Source organism: Oncorhynchus tshawytscha, linkage group LG04, assembly GCF_018296145.1.
Source record: "Oncorhynchus tshawytscha isolate Ot180627B linkage group LG04, Otsh_v2.0, whole genome shotgun sequence".
Lineage (NCBI taxonomy): Eukaryota > Metazoa > Chordata > Actinopteri > Salmoniformes > Salmonidae > Oncorhynchus > Oncorhynchus tshawytscha.
The window spans coordinates 55,380,133-55,398,640 of NC_056432.1; the positions used below are offsets into that span (position 1 = coordinate 55,380,133).

An 18,508-nucleotide genomic window follows, 5' to 3' on the forward strand; every position below is an offset into this window, starting at 1 on the left:
TACACAGCCTGGAGGTATGCTGGGTCATTGTCCTGTTGAAAAACAAATGATAGTTCCACTAAGTGCAAACCAGATGGGATGGTGTATCGATGTAGAATGCTGTGGTAGCCATGCTGGTTAAGTGTGCCTTGAATTCTAAATAAATCACAGACAGTGTCACCAGCAAAGCACCCCATACCATCACACCTCCTCCTCCATGCTTCACGGTGGGAACCACACATGCTGAGATAATCTGTTCGCGTACTCTGCGTCTCACAAAGACACAGTAGTTGGAACAAAAAATCTCAAATTTGGACTCATCAGACCAAAGGACAGATTTCCACCAGTCTAATATCCATTGAGATGTGTCTGTTACTTGAACTCTTTGAAGCATTTGGGCTGCAATTTCTGAGGCTGGTAACACTATTCTTTTTTTTACCCGCTTTTCTCCCCAATTGGTAGTAGTTACTGTCTTGTCTCATCGCTGCAACTCCCGTACGGACTCAGGAGAGGCAAAGGTCGAGAGCCATGAGTCCTCCGAAACACAACCCAACCAAGCCACACTGCATCTTGACACAACACACATCCAACCCAGAAGCTAGCTGCACCAATGTGTCGGAGGAAACACCATACACCTAGCGACCTGGTCAGCGTGCACTGCGCCCAGCCCACCACAGGAGTCACTAGTGCACAATGAGACAAGGATATCCCTGCTGGCCAAACCCTCCCTAACCCGGACGACGCTGGGCCAATTGTGGGCCAAACGTTTTTTTGTTTCAACATGATTCCATGTGTTATTTCATAGTTTTGATGTCTTCATTACTATTCTACAATGTAGAAACTAGTCAAAAATAAAGAAAATCCCTTGAATGAGTAGGTGTGTCCAAACTTTTGGCTGGTACTGTATGTCAGGCTGAAAACAACAGACTTGGACTGTTTGATCAAGCAATGTTGCATACATCTCTTTTGTTGTTGTTCTGGATGAACGAGCCCTGAGCTCTAATAGGCACGGTGTTGGTAGTTTGGCACAGAAATATGCACATAATACCACTTTTTTTTGTTCGTGTTGAAATCTTCCCTGACTGCATTTAGGCCTCTGAAAATCAATGCAGAGGAGCCACTTAAAACTGTTGAGACACTACTCTAGTAAGAGAAACCACCATTATGTAAGACACTCAACAGAGCGAGACTAAGAGGTTGAGTCCACAATGGGAAATGTGTTCAAGAGGTCACCAGAGGACACCGTTCAGTGTGTTCGGGACAGGACAGGATGGGTATGGGGGGGGGGTCATTCCATCACCAGCAGTGAGGCCTGTTTCCTCTGAGCTTGTGAGACTCTGCTGCTTTGTTGCACATCACTTCCTGCTCCTCTCTGTTGTCAGGGTGGACGCCAGGCAGGAGGAGGGGTGGGGGGTTAAAGTTTCCAGTGTCATCACTTTTCTGTTGCGCTCTAACCCTGGTTCCCTTAACACCTACAAAAAGTCAGGAACCCCCTCCTCAAACCAAGCAAACTATTTCTACCCCCCTCTTCCTCCTCCTATTTCCCCGTACCTCTATTACAGGAACAGACCTTTCACAGATAAACTGTGGTCTGACACAGTATGATGCACGGACAAACACAAGTGTTAAATTGCCTGCACCACAAGCCTGGTTTCTTTGTTTAACTGTATGTTCTAGTGAGTCAGATGTTTGTCTTTGACTGGAGAGGTATCATCTATATCTGTTTATCCTTACTGTCTGTAATGGATATGAATCACCAGCATCTTCCTGTGTTTATCAGCACTCTGCTCCTCTCTCATTTGTCTCTGCCTATCTCTACTTTCAGTCTGTCCATCCGACTGCAGCTGTTCAGCTCCAATCACCCCTGTTCAGTCTCCTGCAAGAGCAGAAAGCCACGTTCTGTGCAGCTTGACCGTCCTTAGCGTGCATACAAGTATGTGAATCTCTATGGTTTGTTTGGGTGTGCAGCCTACATGTAATTCACCTGAAATATCCTTGCTGCCCACAAAGGACTATGCCCAGTGAAACAGCTCAATTGTACCTGTCTTGACGACCTGTCAGTATCCTATAATTATTTTGCATTTCTATGATAATATTCTCACCTGATTCACCAAGAGATTGATTACCCTTCATAGTGACTGATGAGGATCTCCTCGGCTGGTACAGTGCAGTGGAGCATTGCCAGCATGAGCATTTACAATACAGTAGCAACACCAGCGAGCTGGTCCAACAATAATCCATCACTTCCGTCATAAGTGGTACAGCCCCCCTGGGTCTCCCCGGGTTGACCCCTTTAAAACTTTCTTGTAGTGCCCCGGCGAAGTGGGGAGTTAAAGGCTGCCGGTCACAATTACACACTAGCGGCGGTCACACCCACATTGTCTTCTGTGATGATATTTGAGTAAGGATACGACGTGTGATAGATGATGAAACAGTCAGCCTTTGGACTACATAGGCAGGTAGCCTAGTGGTTAGAGCATTGGACTAGTGACCGGAAGGTTGCAAGATCGAATCCCTGAGCCGACAAGGTAAAAATATTTTGTTCTATCATTGAGCAAGGCAGTTAATCCACTGTTCCTTGGCTGCCTTGAAAATAAGAATTTGTTCTTCACTGACTTTGCTTAGTAAAATGTAAATAGAGGACTGCTGGTGATATCATTGGTGCATAAAGGCAATGCAAATACATCACTTTTTATATTCGGGTTCATCTCACCACTTTGTGACAGGTAATATTCCGACTTAATATCCTGTAAACTATATGATACATTTGTTGTACTAAATTTGCACAGAGCACACAGCACACACCACGAACTTGGTGGGCCTATATCGAAACACGCAGAGTAGGCTACATGCTAAATATTTGAAGATGCTTAAAATCTTTACATTTCCGAGAAAGATGTATCAAATATGGTAAAATGCTGCTCTCACTGTGAATGAGTACCCAATTGGAAAGTATGAATAAATGATATGTGCACAGCTCTTGGAGTTTTACGGTAAAAGGGTGGCTGCTGAAACGTGGCTGGCTGAAATTGTGTCTATTTTGTTGGCGGCTCTGATCCGCTCGGTACAGCCCTATACAATCATTGGTACAGCTCTGAGCAGCGCCAGCCGGACTGGACAGAAGAGATCGCCGCCAGTTCTCCGTGCAGAGCGAATCACCTCGGCGCGTTCGTCACAAATAAAAGCACACAGCCAGAAGGCAGCCTATTCTACGTCGATTCATGGAATTATTGTCAGGTGGCGTAGGTTGCATTTATTACCAATTCAGTTCGATAGTTGTGGCTTCTACCCATCCTGCCTGAAGGTCACAAGCGGAGCTGCTCAGCACCGACCGCCGCGCCCCTTCAGGACTTCGTCACCCAGGTAAATGTTTTGGAGCGTTAAATCGATTAACATGGTGTACATTGTGTGTATAACACGGTGTACATTATGTGTATATTGAGCAATTGTTTTGAGGTGCTGCTTTTACTAAGTTGCATTGCTTGCAACATGGATGATATTAGATGATTCTATAACGCTATTTTGTTTTAAAGCCTACTGCAACTAGAAAGTATAGCCTATATCAGCTTGTTTTAATTATGCATATGGAGGGATTTATTTGGGAAAAGTATGCTTGTTTTTGTAAATGTATTTGTATTTTTTTATATATATATTTTTTTTTACCATTATCCATCTCCAATCGCCAATTGTAGACTGCATAAACCCCACATCCTTTTGCCTAGGCTACATGTAATAAGACTAACTGAATTTTCCTCTTAGCATAATCAAGATTATATGGCTATTTTTTAAACTATTGGCTATATACATTTATAAATAGTTATAAATAGTTGACGGGTATGGCTTTGGGCTGATAGTTTATATTCTCTACATCGGATAAGACCTATTGATTGAGAGTGGGCGATTGGCAGTAAAGCAATGTAAAAAGAAAACGTGTGCGGAGAGAGAGAGAGAAAGAGATATGTCACATGAATATTTTACACACATTATAGGTGTATATTTATATGAAATAATGAGGGGTATTGCATAAATGCAATTAATTTATAACAGATCTAAATAATTCAGATTGAATTACTGTAGCCTGCATGTGAAATTAACAAAATCTTGGGGCCTGTTATAATATTTGGGGGGAAAAAGACAAAGTAGGCCTATCTAGATTGGTGACATTTAGTAAATTCCACTAAAGGTGTAATAACAACTCAATGTGGAATTGCCTGGCACCTTGTAAATCCCAAGACAATTAGCCTAATTAAATTGAAATAGTACCTTTAGTTGTATTTTTTTCTTGCAGATCAACGAGCATGTTTCACCCAGCTAATGAAACCGTGTCTGCTCTTATCTCGCTGATCATAAACAAGTCATCCAGAGCGCATAATAAATTAGCTTGATAAATCTGTTCAACAGAAGGCTAAATCTCTAGCACGAGTGAGGTCCACAGTGGATGTTTCCTGCAGTAGTAATCTTTGGTAAACCGCTTTGAGATATAGATGACAGTATGAAAACTCATTAACCTGTGGCCGGAAAATCAAACGATTCTCTTTCGATTGTTCTATAGGCTTAGTGGGTGTAAACATTGTATTGCGACTGCGTGTGGCGCTAATGAACAATGACCATGTATGTTATAGGAAAATAGAAATCATGCAGTATAGTTCTATGAGAAGCTGTGGAGATGAGAGGCAACATGTCAGACATGGCCTTGTCAAATTGCCTTGCAGAGTTGACTTGCGTCCTATGCGAGGTTCCAGGGACCGTGCCTTGTCTCTGTGCGCACACAGCTGTTTGTTGTAACACACACAGCGGGTCGCTGTCGGGGTTTGTTTGCATCATAGCTGAACTCCCGCAGGGAGAGTGATTATTGATGTGTTATGAATGATGCGGAGACATGATTATATTACCATTTTTGTATATCCTACTGTACTGCTTATGATTTGTTTGTGTGTGCATGTGTGCGTGGCTCAGCTGTCAGGTATAGAGACAGACTGTTTTTTCCATCGCTAACCCGGTGTGACCCCAGCTCTATTGGAACCACACTAAATAATAGTTCGATTTAGAGAAGATCGACAATGAGGAGAGAATTCAAAACAATTCACCGTTAGCAGCGCTGCCGCAGAGACAAAGAGCACTTTCTCTCCCGGCTGCCTTACACTGAATGATTCTAGCCAATTCTAGGCCTTGGCTGCCTGGCACAAATTGCATGCCAACCGGCGATGTCTTCAAGTAGGCGTCAATACTTTGTCCCGCTCTAAAAAAAAACGAGGAGGGATGATAGGCAGGCCAGTGGATATAACACTACGTTAGCCTATAGCCTCACCCACACCCCCACCAATATCTCCTCCCTGTCATACTGAACAGTGTGAGGACAGTACGAGTAAGGCAGTCACGAATCTTCTTTGGATACATCTATGACTGTGGACCTGCCTACATTCACTCTTTCACTCAGGGTTCTCAACGACTGTGGAATGGACAGGTCCGTGTTCATTGATTCATGTAACCACAACCCTTCACATGATATGGTCTCTCTGACTCACCTCCCTCTCTCTTTCTGTCTCTCTCTGCCGGCGCTACCATCATGGGCCGCTCATTGGTGTTTAACAGAGCTGGGTGTGTGTATATTAGAGTATGGCAGGTCAGTGGTTCAGGGGGTTATTTTACATTGACGTCTGCGGTACTTTACGGTGAAATGTCATCACTTTGTTTCCTACTGTCTGCTGTTATTACAGACAGTCAAACATGCAAATAAACTCAGACAGTGTGGGCTCTGGGTATAGCCAGTTAGCTCCCTCTGAACACACGCACGCACGCACACACACACACACCAATACATACATACACACACACACACACACACACACACACACACACACACACACACACACACACACACACACACACACACACACACACACACACACACACACACACACACACACAGACTGGACTGGGTTCTGGGAGATTGCAGGAATAAAAGGAGGCACATCTGTGCTGTCCTCCCACTCCAACGGTCCATGTTTGCCCCCCACCCTGGTCTTTTGGCAGAGGTGGTCATGTTGTGTGTCTGTGTTGGTGTGTATGCTGGCAGAGATGGCTTAGTAGGGTTTAGTAGCGTTCGGTATGATCAATATGCTCCTGTCTTACTGTGAAATGAGTCAGAAAGGGCAATGTGGAGCCGGACTGCTGCTGTTGCTATGGGGGAAGAAGGGTACTCAGTTTCCATCAAGGGAAACAATGACTTGTGTGTCAATGTCACCACGGCCTGTGCTGTTTTCTGGGCGCTTTGGGCTGCTTTTTCTCCACATACATTATCTGTGTAATATGTTTGTGTGGACATGCGTGTGGGTAGGAAAGAAAAAGGTATTGTCTTTTTCTGTTTCTCTTTGTGTTGTTTTGGAAATATCTATGTGGGTGTGAGAGAGAGAGAGAGAATTTACTGTAAAGGACCACATAAATCATTCAGAGCGATGTGCTGTGCAATGAGGGCGGTGCAAGAGCTAAGATATGTGTTTTACATGTAGGTTAGAGTGCATGGCATACTATTTTTTTAAAACAACAACATTATTTCACCTTTTATTTAACCAGGTAGGCCAGTTGAGAACAAGTTCTCATTTACAACTGCGACCTGGCCAAGATAAAGCAAAGCAGTGTGACACAAACAACAACACAGAGTTACACATGGAATAAACAAACATACAGTCAATAACACAATAGAAAAGTATATATACAGTGAGTGCAAATGAGGTAAGATAAGGGAGATAAGGCAATAAATAGCCCATAGTGGCGAAATAATTACAATTTAGCAATTAAACACTGGAGTGATAGATGTGCAGAAGATGAATGTGCAAGTAGAGATACTGGGGTGCAAAGGACCCAAACAATAAATAACAGTATGGGGATGAGATAGTTGGATGGGCTGTTTACAGTGGGGCTATGTACAGGTGCAGTGATCTGTGAGCTGCTCTGACAGCTGTGCTTAAAGTTAGAGAGGGAGATATGAGTCACCAGCTTCAGTGATTTTTGCAATTTGTTCCAGTCATTGGCAGCAGAGAACTGGAAGGAAAGGCGGCCAAAGGAGGAATTGGCTTTGGGGGTGACCAGTGAAATACACCTGCTGGAGCGCGTGCTACGGGTGGGTGTTGCTATGGTGACCAGTGACCTGAGATAAGGGGGGGCTTTATCTAGCAAAGGCTTATAGATGACCTGGAGCCAGTGGGTTTGGCGAATAATATGAATTGAGGGCCAGCCAACGAGAGCGTACAGGTCGCAGTGGTGGGTACTATATGGGGCTTTGGTGACAAAATGGATGGTACTGTGATAGACTGCATCCAATTTGCTGAGTAGAGTGTTGGAGGCTATTTTGTAAATTATATCTCCGAAGTCAAGGATAGGTAGGATAGTCAGATTTACGAGGGTATGTTTGGCAGCATGAGTGAAGGAGGTTTTGTTGCGAAATAGGAAGCCGATTTCTAGATTTAATTTTGGATTGGAGATGCTTAATGTGAGTCTGGAAGGAGAGTTTACAATCTAACCAGACACCTAGGTATCTGTAGTTGTCCACATATTCTAAGTCAGAACCGTCCAGAGTAGTGATGCTGGACGGGCGGGCAGGTCCTGGCAGCGATTGGTTGAAGAGCATGCATTTAGTTATACTTGCATTTAAGAGCAGTTGGAGGCCACGGAAGGAGTGTTGTATGGCATTGAAGCTCGTCTGGAGGTTAGTTAACACAGTGTCCAAAGAAGGGCCATAAGTATACAGAATGGTATCGTCTGCATAGAGGTGGATCAGAGAATCACCAGCAGCAAGAGCGACATCATTGATGTATACAGAGAAAAGAGTTGGCCCGAGAATTTAACCCTGTGGCACCCCCATAGAGACTCCCAGAGGTCCGGACAACAGGCCCTCCAATTTGACACACTGAACTCTATCTGAGAAGTAGTTAGTGAACCAGGCGAGGCAGTAATTTGAGAAACCAAGGCTGTTGAGTCTGCCTATAAGAATGTGGTGATTGACAGAGTCGAAAGCCTTGGCCAGGTCGATGAATACAGCTGCAACGTAGTCTCTTATCGATGGCGGTTATGATATCTGGAACAGTTTGGGTCTAGAGTGTCTCCCCCTTTGAAGAGGTGGATGACCGTGGCAGCTTTCCAATCTTTGGGGATCTCAGACGTTACGAAAGAGATATGGGGGGGGGGGGTGTATGTGTGGCAGTAACCAGCACCTGGAGACAAACAGAGGGAGATGGATGGAGGTTGAGAACGATGGGGATGCATGGAGTAGGATGATAGATCGGTGGAGGTTGAGAACGATGGTGATGCATAGAGTAGGATGATAGATGGGTGGAGGTTGAGAATGATGGGGATGCATAGAGTGGGATGATAGATGGGTGGAGGTTGAGAACGATGGGGATGCATAGAGTCGGATGATAGATGGATGCGGATAATTGTTTTGCCATAAAGTGCCCCCTTCCCCTTCCTGATATGAAAGTCATCTGTTTGAATACAACACCCCTTCACCCCCAATATGAGCTACCATACCAACCCTTTCACATGCATGCACAGATATGATCAACATTCAAATAGACTGCCAGCCACTTGAGGACGGACATACAGAGATATACAGTAGACTGACCGACAGTGTTTGTGCAGTATGTTTTCAGTGGAGACTAGCTGACTTGCTGTTCACTGTTGCTGCTGCTGCTGCTGCATCTGGGGACTGGGGCTGGGAGAGAGCAGGGCATTGTGGGAGTAGTCTGGTTCTGGTTGGTTGGCTCTGGCTCAGTCTCCAGCAGGCAGCCAGGGCCCAGCCCCACTCTGACAGCAGAAAGAGAGAGAGAGTGAGGGAAGGAGAAAGAGAGGGCCTGTAATTAGCACCAGGGGCTGGCTGCCACATTCCACGTCTGTAAATGACAGAGTGTAGTGGCCTGCCTACCTGCCTGCCTGTCTGTCTGCTGAGCCGATAGAGCGTCCAGCTCTCTGCCATACGACCCTGTCTTTCCCTTCTCTGCCCTCGACTAGCTGAGCCTATCCAGACCCCCCCATCTCTCTCTCTCTCTCTCTCTCTCTGTCTTTCATTTCAATTCAATTTTAGGGGCTTTATTGGCATGGGAAACATCTCTCTCAATTCAATTCAATTCAAGGGGCTTTATTGGCATGAGAAAGGTGTTAACATTGCCAAAGCAAGTGAGGTAGATAATATACAAAAGTGAAATAAACAATAAAAATGAACAGTAAACATTTAACATACAGATGTTTCAAAATAATAAAGACATTACAAATGCCATTTTATCTATTTATACAGTGTTGTAAGAATGTACAAATGGTTAAAGTACACAAGGGAAAATAAATAAACATAAATATGGGTTGTATTTACAATGGTGTTTGTTCTTCACTGGTTGCCCTTTTCTTGTGGCAACAGGTCACAAATCTTGCTGCTGTGATGGCACACTGTGGTATTTCACCCAGTAGATATGGGAGTTTTTCAAAATAGGGTTTGTTTTCGAATTCTTTGTGGATCTGTGTAGTCTGAGGGAAATATGTGTCTCTAATATGCTCATACATTGGGCAGGAGGTTAGGAAGTGCAGCTCAGTTTCCACCTCATTTTGTGGGCAGTGTGCACATAGCCTGTCTTCTCTTGAGAGCCATGTCTGCCTACGGCGGCCTTTCTCAATAGCAAGGCTATGTTCACTGAGTCTGTACATAGTCAAAGCTTTCCTTAAGTTTAGGTCAGTCACAGTGGTCAGGTAGTCTGCTACTGTGTACTCTCTGTTTAGGGCCAAATAGCATTCTAGTTTGCTCTGTTTTTTTGTTAATTCTTTCCAATGTGTCAAGTAATTATCTTTTTGTTTTCTCATGATTTGCTTGGGTCTAATTGTGCTGCTGTCCTGGGGCTCTGTAGGGTGTGTTTGTGTTTGTGAACAGAGCCCCAGGACCAGCTTGCTTAGGGACTCTTCTCCAGGTTCATCTCTCTGTAGGTGATGGCTTTGTTATGGAAGGTTTGGGAATCGCTTCCTTTTAGGTGGTTGTAGAATTGAACGTCTCTTCTCTGGATGTTGATAATTAGCGGGTATCGGCCTAATTCTGCTCTGCATGCATTATTTGGTGTTCTACGTTGAACACGGTGGATATTTTTGCAGAATTCTGCATGCAGAGTCTCAATTTGGTGTTTGTCCCATTTTGTGAAATCTTGGTTGGTGAGCGGACCTCAGACCTCACAACCATAAAGGGCAATGGGCTCTATGACCGATTCAAGTAATTTTAGCCAGATCCTAATTGGTATGTTGAATTTTATGTTCCTTTTGATGGCATAGAATGCCCTTCTTGCCTTGTATCTCAGATCGTTCACAGCTTTGTGGAAGTTACCTGTGGCGCTGATGTTTAGGCCAAGGTATGTATAGTTTCTTGTGTGCTCTAGGGCAATGGTGTCTAGATGTAATTTGGATTTGTGGTCCTGGTGACTGGACCTTTTTTGGATCACCATTATTTTGGTCTTACTGAGATTTACTGTCAGGGCCCAGGTCTGGCAGAATCTGTGCAGAATATCTAGGTGCTGCTGTAGGCCCTCCTTGGTTGGTGACAGAAGCACCAGATCATCAGCAAACAGTAGACATTTGACTTCAGATTCTAGTAGGGTGAGGCCGGGTGCTGCAGACTTTTCTAGTGCCCACGCCAATTCGTTGATATATATGTTGAAGAGGGTGGGGCTTAAGCTGCATCCCTGTCTCACCCCACGGCCCTGTGGGAAGAAATGTGTGTGTTTTTGCCTATTTTAACCGCACACTTGTTGTTTGTGTACATGGATTTTATAATGTTGTGTGTTTTACCCCCAACACCACTTTCCATCAATTTGTATAGCAGACCCTCATGCCAAATTGAGTCAAAGACTTTTTTGAAATCAACAAAACATGAGAAGACTTTGCCTTTGTTTTGGTTTGTTTGGTTGTCAATTAGGGTGTGCAGGGTGAATACATGGTCTGTTGTACGGTAATTTGGTAAAAAGCCAATTTGACATTTGCTCAGTACATTGTTTTCATTGAGGAAATGTACGAGTCTGCTGTTAATGATAATGCCGAGGATTTTCCCAAGGTTGCTGTTGACGCATATCCCACGGTAGTTATTGGGGTCAAATCTGTCTCCACTTTTGTGGATTGGGGTGATCAGTCCTTGGTTCCAAATATTGGGGAAGATGCCAGAGCTAAGGATGATGTTAAAGAGTTTTAGTATAGCTAATTGGAATTTGTTGTCTGTATATTTTATAATTTCATTAAGGATACCGTCAACACCACATGCCTTTTTGGGTTGGAGGGTTTTTATTTTGTCCTGCCCTGTCCTGTCCTGTCTTGTCTCTCTCTCTCTCTCTCTCTCTCTCTCTCTCTCTCTGCACGTGTGTGTGTCCCTCTTGCTACAGTGCCTTGCGAAAGTATTCGGCCCCCTTGAACTTTGCGACCTTTTACCACATTTCAGGCTTCAAACATAAAGATATAAAACTGTATTTTTTTGTGAAGAATCAACAACAAGTGGGACACAATCATGAAGTGGAACGACATTTATTGGATATTTCAAACTTTTTAACAAATCAAAAACTGAAAAATTGGGCGTGCAAAATTATTCAGCCCCCTTAAGTTAATACTTTGTAGTGCCACCTTTTGCTGCGATTACAGCTGTAAGTCGCTTGGGGTATGTCTCTATCAGTTTTGCACATCGAGAGACTGAAATTTTTCCCATTCCTCCTTGCAAAACAGCTCGAGCTCAGTGAGGAGTTGAGCAGTTTTCAGTTCTTTCCACAGATTCTCGATTGGATTCAGGTCTGGACTTTGACTTGGCCATTCTAACACCTGGATATGTTTATTTTTGAACCATTCCATTGTAGATTTTGCTTTATGTTTTGGATCATTGTCTTGTTGGAAGACAAATCTCCGTCCCAGTCTCAGGTCTTTTGCAGACTCCATCAGGTTTTCTTCCAGAATGGTCCTGTATTTGGCTCCATCCATCTTCCTATCAATTTTAACCATCTTCCCTGTCCCTGCTGAAGAAAAGCAGGCCCAAACCATGATGCTGCCACCACCATGTTTGACAGTGGTGATGGTGTGTTCAGGGTGATGAGCTGTGTTGCTTTTACGCCAAACATAACATTTTGCATTGTTGCCAAAAAGTTCAATTTTGGTTTCATCTGACCAGAGCACCTTCTTCCACATGTTTGGTGTGTCTCCCAGGTGGCTTGTGGCAAACTTTAAACAACACTTTTTATGGATATCTTTAAGAAATGGCTTTCTTCTTGCCACTCTTCCATAAAGGCCAGATTCGTGCAATATACAACTGATTGTTGTCCTATGGACAGAGTCTCCCACCTCAGCTGTAGATCTCTGCAGTTCATCCAGAGTGATCATGGGCCTCTTGGCTGCATCTCTGATCAGTCTTCTCCTTGTATGAGCTGAAAGTTTAGAGGGACGGCCAGGTCTTGGTAGATTTGCAGTGGTCTGATACTCCTTCCATTTCAATATTATCGCTTGCACAGTGCTCCTTGGGATGTTTAAAGCTTGGGAAATCTTTTTGTATCCAAATCCGGCTTTAAACTTCTTCACAACAGTATCTCGGACCTGCCTGGTGTGTTCCTTGTTCTTCATGATGCTCTCTGCGCTTTTAACGGACCTCTGAGACTATCACAGTGCAGGTGCATTTATACAGAGACTTGATTACACACAGGTGGATTGTATTTATCATCATTAGTCATTTAGGTCAACATTGGATCATTCAGAGATCCTCACTGAACTTCTGGAGAGAGTTTGCTGCACTGAAAGTAAAGGGGCTGAATAATTTTGCACGCCCAATTTTTCAGTTTTTGATTTGTTAAAAAGTTTGAAATATCCAATAAATGTCGTTCCACTTCATGATTGTGTCCCACTTGTTGTTGATTCTTCACAAAAAAATACAGTTTTATATCTTTATGTTTGAAGCCTGAAATGTGGCAAAAGGTCGCAAAGTTCAAGGGGGCCGAATACTTTCGCAAGGCACTGTATATCCACTTGTCGCTCCCTCTCTGTGAGGGTACAATTTTTCTCAATGCTTCCAGCATTTCACTCCTTGCACTCACTCTTTCTCTACCCTCTCTTTCTCTCTCTCCATCTCTGTCCCTCATCCCCTCCTCACTAGCTCTCTCTCGTGTCTGCTACTGTGTGGTCAGGCCTACTGGCAGGCAGAGCTGTGTTGCCTCTTGTTTTATTCCACATCACATCCACAGCGTTTTCTTTTTTTCATGCTGTAATTTGGAGCAAAAGGCTCCCCTCCTCCACTCGCCTCCCCTGGGTCTGGGCTTCAATTGATTTGTTTTGATTTCAGTAACTTCAGTCCTCCATGGAGCGACCATGCTGCAGCGTGTCTGTTTCCCTATGTGTAGTATGACTAGCTTTTCCCATGTCAGCTGAGGAATGTACAGTGCATCTGCGGGGTGCAGACTAACTCAGAAGTATTTTTAAGGGAAAAGGGGATTGTGCTACTGTAAAATGGAAAACATTTTTTACATACGAACGGATAACGTCATCACGGCTCAATTAAGTGTGAATGCGCATCATTTCTCTTCAGAGAGGCAAGCAGAAGAAGTTTGCGTAGTTTAAATGGGTGTGGGTTTTTTTCGGGTGGGGAAAGGAACATTTAGTGTTTGTGAGTGTGTGGATTAGTGAGTCTGTGAGTAAGAGTGAGAGCCCCCCCCCCGGTGTCTGTGTGCATGTCCTGTGTGCTCCCCCGGAGTGCCGCGTCGCCATGTGTCCTCTGTGCGTCTCTGTGTCTGAGGCTGAGGCGGTGCTAATGGGACAGCTGTCTGGGCTGATGGATGAGGCCTGGCCAGGCTGAGATGGTGACCCTGTTGGGGGGGGGGTTGTCTGGGGAACCTGCCCGCCTGATGGAGCACTTGCTCTGTCTGCTTGCCACCCGAAAGTGAGCTGACAGGGACCCGCTCCACGCTCTCACCTCTCTCTCTCTCTCTCTCTCTCTTCCTGGCACTCTCTCTTCCTGACACTCTCTCCATTTGACCCCGGCCTGTACCACTAGTATGCCTTTGTTGATGGATGGCAGAACAGTACCCAGTTCCCAGCGACTGTCACTGTCCCACAGTTCCACAGACTCCCTGTCCAGTCTCTCTGACAGTGGATGTCCGGAAAAGTGTTTCCAGTGGAACGTTGCTGGAGATGCAGTAATGTTATGTGATTTTCCTCCAGTTCCTCCATAAATATATATAACGTTGCTGGAGATGCAGTAATGTTATGTGATTTTCCTCCAGTTCCTCCATAAATATGTATAACGTTGTATTGTCACATACACCGGAGAGGTGCAGTGAAATGTGTTGTTTTACATGGTAAGCCAGTAGTAGTACCGCGCCCCTGGAGCAAATGAGGGTTAAGTGCCTTGCTCAAGGGCACATCGACAGATTTGTCACTTTGTCGGCTCAGGTATTTGAACCAGCGACCTTTCGGGTTACTGGCTCAACGCTCTCACCGCCAGGCCACCTGCACTGTGTGATGGTCACAGGAGTTACTCCTGCTCCAGAAGGACGTCATCACCAGGAGTAATGAGAACTATGTGGACATATCGGCTCCTTTTTATTTTTTTTTACAGGCACCGAAGGGGGAGGTTTACTATGATACCGGTATGATCTGCTCCAAACTGCTGATCCAGGATCTGTGTCCTAGCTCAACCCCCACGGGAAAACTAGAGGAAAAATACTGTTCCTGAATCAGGGCTTAGGTACTCTCAGCACATATATCAGCCCAGAGGGACAGCAGTTGTACTCTGAGCCTGGTTCATTCTTACATCCTGTGTTCTCTCACTCAACGGACATGAAGAGTGGATCTCCTGAGAGCTCCGAAGCATTTATAGAGGATCAGGCTAAACTTGAATCATTTATCCTGTTGACACAGAGATGTGTGTGTGTGTGTCTTTGTGCTGTGAATTTACTCCACGCCCTTTAACTCCACAAGCTGGTAGCTTTTCTTTCTTACAACCTTCGTCTCTCATCTTTTCACCTCGGCCGTGTATTCCCAGATTCCTTTCTGCATTGTTGACGGCCCCCTGCCTGTCTGTCTGAATGTCTGTCTGTCTGCCTGTCTATCTGCCTGTCTGTCTGAATGTCATTTTTTTTGCATGCACCTCCCTGAATGTCTTTTAACTGTAGCCTTTTATGCAGAGGAGAGGCGAGTTCAGCCCATCGTTTCAGGTAATTGCGTGTACAAGGTTTTTGTTTTCAGTATCATTTTTGGCTCTTCAAAATACATTGTTTCTTTCCCCCGATCTCTGTTTCCTTCTGTCTCTAGTGTGTGTGTGTGTGTGTGTGTGTTTAACCTTTATTTTAACAGGGAGCTATGCTGCGTGTGTGTGTGTGTCTGCCTCAAATTGTACCTTCTAATCACAACCACAAGGGCGGCGCCATACTCATAGTGCCCCTACCACCTTGTCATCTGTTAGAAAATGTGACAGCAGATCTACAGTCTGGTGTGTTATCTGCAGTTCACATGAAGTTCACACTGAAATCACAATGTGTTCGCATTAAACTTACATGTCAGCAGAATGGGGAGGCTATGTGTTGGCTGGTGGTGTGTAGAGGGTAGAGGTTTTGATATGCCATTCTGTGCATTGAAGTATTTAGATGCGCTTACAACAGATATTTCCTTCCAAGAGGACAAGTGCTTAACCTGTTGCGTCGAGCCATCCCGGATCCGGGATCGTGAATACAGCCTCAAGCTCATTACCATAACGCAACGTTAACTATTCATGAAAATCGCAAATTAAATGAAATTAATATGCTAGCTCTCAAGCTTAGCCTTTTGTTAACAACACTGTCATCTCAGATTTTCAAAATATGCTTCTCAACCATTGCAAAATAAGCATTTGTGTAACAGCTAGCGCAGCTAGCGTAGCATTTAGCGTTAGCATTAGCAGCATTTTTACAAAAACCAGAAAATCATTCAAATAAAATCATTACCTTTGAAGAACTTCAGATGTTTTCAATGAGGAGACTCTCAGTTAGATAGCAAATGCTCCGTTTTTCCTGAAAGATGATTTGTTTAGGAGAAATTGCTCCGTTTGGTGCGTCACGTTTGGCTACCAAAAAAACCCGAAAATTCAGTCTTCAAAATGTCGAACTTTTTTCCAAATTAACTCCATAATATCGACTGAAACATGGCAAACGTTGTTTAGGACCAATCCTCAAGGTGTTTTTAACATATCTCTTCGATGATACATCGTTTGTGGAAATGTGCTTTCCCCTCTGAATCCCAGGAGAAAATGCCTGCGGCTGAAGATTACGCGCCGATTTACACAAAGGACACCGGGCGGACCAGTGGTAAATGTAGTCTCTTATGGCCAATCTTCCAATGATATGCCTACAAATACGTCACAATGCTGCAGACACCTTGGAGAAACGATAGGAAGGGCAGGCTCATTCCCGGCGCATTCACAGCCATATAAGGAGACAATAGAAAACAGAGCTTCGAAAATTCTGCCCATTTCCTGGTTAAAGTATCATCTTGGTTTCGCCTGTTGCATGAGTTCTGTGGCACTCACAGATAATATCTTTGCAGTTTTGGAAACCTTAGAGTGTTTTCTCTCCAAAGCTGCCAATTATATGCATAGTCGAGCATCTTTCCATGACAAAATACTGCGCTTAAAACGGGCACGTTTTTTTATCCATAAATTAAAAGAGCGCCCCCTATATCCAAGAAGTTAAATTCTCCATTGGACGTAGTATTTATGAGGGCCAAGTGGAGTCTGTAGAGGTCAAGGGAGGTGATGTAGACTCATTTACACCATATGTGAGTTAGTTTCCTCATCATCTGTTATGTTGTGGAGCTCAAACCTGCTTTTCCTGACCTGCCACTCCTCTCTGCACTGCTGCTCTGCTGAGAGAAACACAACCTGTGGAAAATATGTACTGAGCCTCTCTCTCTCTCTCTCTGCACTGCTGCTCTGCTGAGAGAAACACAACCTGTGGAAAATATGTACTGAGCCTCTCTCTCTCTCTCTCTGCACTGCTGCTCTGCTGAGAGAAACACAACCTGTGGAAAATATGTACTGAGCCTCTCTCTCTCTCTCTCTGCACTGCTGCTCTGCTGAGAGAAACACAACCTGTGGAAAATATGTACTCAGCCTCTCTCTCTCTCTCTCTCTCTCTCTGCACTTAGAAGCAGTCAGTGACATCACACCTCTCCTGACATTTCTTAAGGTCTCCATTTTTAGACACATCCACCCTGTGTTGTCACACGTCGGCCTGCCAGCAAGATCGGAGAGTGTGTATGTCTATGAGAGGGTAGATTTCTGGTGATTTGAGTGTATGTGTCTCATCAGCAGAGATACTTTGAATATTGATTTTCAGTCAGTAAAGTTGAGCGGTTTGTAAAACACATTGTGTTGTAACAAGGGCGTGCTGTGCGAGTATCCATTTAGAGACAATGGATAACATGCCTCCCATTGACCATCTAGAGAGCCCTCCCACTGGGATCCCCCTATAGAGCAACACAGATTAGCCTCTGTAGGTGTGTCATCACTCTGTAAATTCTGTCCTGTGATCTCTCACACACTGACCTTCTCCGGCTCCCTGCCTCTAAACAACTCTTTAAAAGAGTGTGGAGAAAAAAAGAGAGAAAGAAGTCAGGTCTGGTTCTGTGGCTCCAGATTGACTTCCTGGTCTCCACATGAGCCAGACAGATCTGACGGCCCACAACGCCCGTACAGCGGTCACCTCCCTCCTTCATCCGTACGCTTAACACGGTCTTTGTCTGCCAACAATGCTGGGATTTGGGGCTGGTCCACCCGCTGGTGAGATATGATTACCTTTCTTCTCTGTCTCTGCCTCTGTCTCTTTCACCCTGCTAATGCCAATGTTTCATTCGCTGTTTGACTGGAAACTAGTCAGTGGAACTTTAGCCGTTGGCTACACTCAGAGGTCCGAACGTCCAAGGATCACCCATGAGGCACATGCAACGTTCCACTCAGCTCTATTCTTTGACAGCTTCCAATATTTTCCAAAATGCGAGTCGTTTTTTGTAATAATGTATTTTTAGCTCTTGCGTCAGAGATGTTCAAAGCTCATTAGCAGTCACTGAAGAGTCTTGCACCATGCGGTCAGCAGCACACCTCAGGGAATAGAGATGGACTGACAGGTCATGTTTTTTTTGTTGATTACTAGAACTTTGACTTCTACCCTCCTGCTGTTTGTGTGTGTGATGTGCCGTGGGAATGTGTCGAGGCGCGTTTCCTCTGATTAGCATCAACTGTTCTGATGCTAATCTGGCCTCATTACATTTCCTCTGCTGCTCTTTGGCTCACGGGCTCTCAATTTGTCTCCAAGGAAGTGTGTGTGTGTGCATGTCTATCGGTACGCGGATGTGTGTGTGGCTGACTGCGTGTGTGTGGCTGAGTGTTTTCCCGTCGTGGTACTACTGGTTGTGTGATTGTCCTTGTCCTTGTGATGGTTAGATATTCGTGTCATACCGGCCCATGGAGATTGAGATGTTGGGAAAACACTAACTATACTGTATCTCTAAAGTCTAGACA

At 44.6% G+C, this 18,508-nt stretch overlaps 1 protein-coding gene across 2 annotated transcripts in view; it reads left to right on the plus strand.

Annotated features, from left to right (window-relative positions):
* Positions 1–3,008: 3,008 nt before the first annotated feature.
* LOC112249056 (docking protein 4) overlaps positions 3,009–18,508 on the plus strand; it is a 56,164-nt gene continuing 40,664 nt past the window's right edge. Inside the window, exon 1 of one of the 2 annotated variants that reach the window (XM_024418671.2) lies at positions 3,009–3,342. The gene's annotated coding sequence lies outside the window, so the exon portion shown is untranslated. Of the gene's footprint in view, positions 3,343–17,650; positions 17,771–18,508 lie in introns of those variants that run through there. The other variant, XM_024418672.2, reaches the window with a different exon arrangement.